The sequence below is a fragment of the Frankliniella occidentalis genome, unplaced genomic scaffold (genome assembly GCF_000697945.3).
Source record: "Frankliniella occidentalis isolate FOCC.00 unplaced genomic scaffold, Focc_3.1 Scaffold619, whole genome shotgun sequence".
NCBI lineage: Eukaryota > Metazoa > Arthropoda > Insecta > Thysanoptera > Thripidae > Frankliniella > Frankliniella occidentalis.
In genome coordinates, this window is record NW_026267735.1 from 11157 (window position 1) to 15282 (window position 4126).

A 4126-nucleotide genomic window follows, 5' to 3' on the forward strand; every position below is an offset into this window, starting at 1 on the left:
CCCACACCCACCCCGAACGCCCCCTCGCCGAACCCCGCTCTCTGAGCACCAAAACCAATCAGGAAGAGAGGCGGTCAACATTATCGATATAGATTGTACTTGCAAGTCATCGCTCGCTGTTAAATACTGTACTACTGTTTTCCGGTCTGGATCGCGGCGTTGGCGCGTTTCGAGCGTGTCGGCTCTCAGGTGGGGAGAATTCAGTGCGGCGAGTTGCCCATTTCCCAGGCGCTGCAAAGCATCACTGCCAGAAAAAAAAGCCCACGGCTCGCACTGGTCTAGTCCGTTGCCTGATCGAATTGTGCTGAGTGAGGTACGCAATTTTATTTGAGTTGCAAAGTACAGTAGCCTTTAACATGGAGTCTTAGGGCCACTGCTGTAAACACGTACAACGATTTCGAAGGGAGGTGGTATTCGCGGAATTTCGCCTACCCGCCCAAATTTGTGTCACAATAACTTATCGAGCCCACCCTTCTCGTGCGCCTGGTCCAGACACGAGCTGCAGAGACAGCAGATGCGCCATATGCGCGGTCCTGTGCGACCCGTGTTGCTTCTTCGCCCCGACCTTTAGAAGACGGGTCGAATGCGCCGCGGTTGTGGCTGGTTGGTTGGCTGTTTGGTGGTTTGGTTTGGTTGCACCGACAGTGACAGCTCTCCACTCAGCACAACACACTCGACCTCCACGTGCGCCCGGCTATGGCGTTCAATCCTCCCCTGGTCGGAGAGTGGGTATGCTTTTATGATTAAACTCATATTTGCACACTCACTTTTTCAATCTGTGCTCAGAATTGGGACAAATGAGTAATACGAGATGAGTACACTTATTGAGGTGGATGGTGAAATATGGGTAATCATATCTCATCATTTAAATGAGTAAGGTCATCTCAGTAAGAGCATATCTTATGTGTAAGGGTGACCTGTTGAGGTCCCGTCGACTGCCTCTTTTATCTTAAACAAGAGGAAGAATGTTAACCGAGGTATGTCCCCAAAGTGTAAAACGCGAGGGAAAGCCAAATTTGCTGTCTATTTGGCCCTAGCTTTAGCCGTTTGGAAGTTATAGCAGGGTTGAAATCACAAGTTTTCTGACATTTAAGTGGTACAACAAGAAATAGACGTACATGCTCCACACCAAATTTGAGACCAATATTCCCAAAACTACGGATTTAGCAGCGTGCTGAAACTGAACGTGTGAGAACACTAATCTAAGTATACTGATATATGAGTAGACATAACGAGTCTCAATGAACTTAGAAATACATAACAGTACCTATCTCTCCATTCTTCGAAAGCTATAGGTGTCGATATTCATATTAGATAGCTTACACGCCATCTAAGCGTAGTAAATTCGCAATGTAAGTATACTGAAACAATTATGGATATTGTTGTACGTCAGATAACAATATTAAGACTGGCGTGAGTACAATCATATTTTAATTTCTTCGATTATGTAAGAGCTAATGACTCAGATCAGATCAGTTAAATGGCTCTAAGATATCATCTATAAGAATATGTTCTTATATCAGCTATGTTATTTCTATGTGAGAATTCTGAGACTCCGACCAGGGTCCTGGGGCTCTCTCTCGTAAACACCTCCACCTCAACACTGTAGAAAAGAACACAGTTTGCCGTTACGCTAATGAAGAGCTCAATATTTTTTTCCTGAACCGTGTGTGTCGTTCAAGGTGAAGTCCGACACGAGGGGGGAGGGAGGTGATGCCCCGCGCGCTTCGTTCGTGCAGCGTCACCGCCCGGAGGACACCGTGTAGGACGAAGCCGCGGGGCGTCCAGGCGCCACCACGGCTGAGCGGCCACGGCCCATGCTCCACGTCTCCGTCTCCGTCTCTTTCTGCACGTTGGCGAGGGCGAAACCGCGACAAATAATCCCACGCAGAGACCATTATGATGCATACTAATCGTGTCTAATAATTGCGAGATATAAGAGGTCGGTTTATTCCGTTACAAAGTAGAACGTGGTAATCGTGGGCGATTGGCGTACCCCGATGGCCTTCAGTTTAGGGGCAGTGAGGCAAGGGTACACACACACGGTGCACTGGCACATGCCGTGTGGTTATGCTATGAACAAATTTGGCTAAATCGCGTTATTTCTGTCCAGACCCTGAGGATGACCCTAAATGTGAAACTTCAGAGACTTTTATGATGTGACTTTTTCTCTACAACATTTGAAGGTTTTGTGCTAGAACGGCGATCCATATTTCACCGAATTTGTCATTTCAGTCCGCTGAAAACAGCGCATTTTCATGTTTAAGAGAGCTTTGGTTGAAATTTAATATTTAGGGACTGGGGCCGATTGAGCGCAAGGGGCTTCCCCCCTTGCGGCTGGCTGAGCTGCCGGACTGGAGCAGCAGTACTTGGCAGTAGGTAATCTTCAACGAAAAGGGAGAACTTTACCTTCGGGTATAGAGACCCAGTCACAAGGGACTGTCTCATGAAAGTGTGCAAGCGCAGCAGAATGCGACGGCGCGACGGCGGCGCGCCCCGGGCGTTGCTGTGCGGGGAGGGGCGGGGCCGGGGAGGCGAGTGGGGACTTCGTTTCCAAACAGTGTGGTGCGCATGGCGCGGAGCGGAGAGTTAGGCGCCCGCGTCCCGGAGCGAACGCGGTACGTCACGTCCATAGCCATACAGCCGCCCGGAGCGCACCCGCCACATCAGCCAGCCAGTCAGTCAGCGCGCCGTCGCCGCCCGGGTCGCTCATCCGCTCCTGCCGCACGCGCACCGTCACCATGCCCTGCTCGTCCACCGACCTGCGCTTCGGCGAGGTGCCGGCCGCGTTCGGCCGCGTGCTGCGGGAGCACTTCACGCCCGTCTTCAGGCCGCACGGCTACGTGTCGGTCACGGTCAAGGACGGCGGCCGGCAGGACCGGGACCGCACCGCGGCCGCCGCCGTCACCATGCCGGCGCACTTTCGCGAGCTGGGGCCGCTCGTCCGCGACCTGAGGGTCCACGACGACGACGTGTGGGTCGTCAGCTTCCCGAAGACAGGTTTGGCCTCGGGTTTGGCCGCCACGCCACCCCCCGTGTGGGTAGGCAACGAGGTCGCAGCCACGCCCTCGGGTTGCCTGCCTAGCCCAGCACGCAAAACGGTGTGTTTGTTTGCTGGAACAGAAGTGGACCGTTGGCCTTTGTAAATTTAGCAAACGGTTCGCCCTTACCGCAGCTGTAAACTCCTTGTTTGCTACTATGGTAACAGCAAACATAATTTTTGGCGTCCCTGCAAAATATGTTTGCTGTTCCAGCAACATGTTTGCTATTCCAGCAACATGTTTGCTGTTCCAGCAACATGTTTGCTTTTCCAGCAACATGTTTGCTGTTCCGGCGAAATGTTTTGCTGTTCCAGCAAACCATTGTTTGCTAAATTTACAAGGGCCCATCATACCTCTGATTTAGCGAAACACACGATTTTGCGTGTAGGCAAAGGTCGCCCCGCCGCCGCCGCCGCGGCGGGCGCCGGGAGGGTAAACTTTGGTAAACACGCCGGGCTGGGCGGGCGGGCCAGACAAACTCGGCCAAAGCGCCGCGCCGACCGCGCGTCCCGTCGCTCCGACCAGCTTTGCCTTATCGCCGCTCCCTCTTTGCATCTTATCCCGTTTTGCTACACTTTTGCAATTATACCGAGTAGTCGCCTGACTGCAGTTTTTCTCTCTCCTCGCGTCTGTCGCGCCTGCTTGCCCAGTTTATGGTCTAACGAGATTACATCGGGGTGTTATATTGTTATTTGCATATGCGGCATGCCGGAGGGGTTTATATCATGATGATGGCTTTTGCCGCCCGAGTCATCATCATTCTCCAACACTTCTGAGCGGTGCCTCTCCTCCGCACGCGGCGGTGTGAAATGTCTCTGAGTGCAACGAGGTGCCCCGCGCTGCTGCTGCTGCTGCTCGCGCTTTTGGCCGCCTGCCCGCGAGTCACGCGACACATCACTATTCTCAGGACACATTAATTAAAACGATAGGCGCGCACGCTGCAGCGCTGCGTTGGCACTGTCCAGCTCCATCCCGAGGCAGTGAATTGTCGTTCACAAGCGGCGGACAAAGTGCCCGTTCTCCACGACACGCATTGGCCTCCCCAGTAGTCCCCCTCGAGGCCGCCATCCCTTACCCCCCCCCCC